A 252-nucleotide genomic window follows, 5' to 3' on the forward strand; every position below is an offset into this window, starting at 1 on the left:
TCCCTGGTTCGCGTGGATCTCGGGCTTGCTCTCGTCGTCCACACAGTCGAAGCCCACAATCGTGTTCAGAAATATGGCCAAAGGCGGGTTGCTCTTTGGGTCTCGAGTTACCTCGAACAAAGGTGCGAAGATGTTGCGTAGTAGTTGCTCGAAGTCCTCGAGCTGGCCGGAGGCCTTGTAGACGGCGTACAAGCGCGGGATCTGGATCAGCCACCGCACTTTGTCCGACGCGAGCCGGTGCGTGTAGAACCA

Source organism: Nannochloropsis gaditana, assembly GCF_000240725.1.
Source record: "Nannochloropsis gaditana CCMP526 unplaced genomic scaffold scaffold067, whole genome shotgun sequence".
Taxonomy (NCBI): domain Eukaryota; class Eustigmatophyceae; order Eustigmatales; family Monodopsidaceae; genus Microchloropsis; species Microchloropsis gaditana.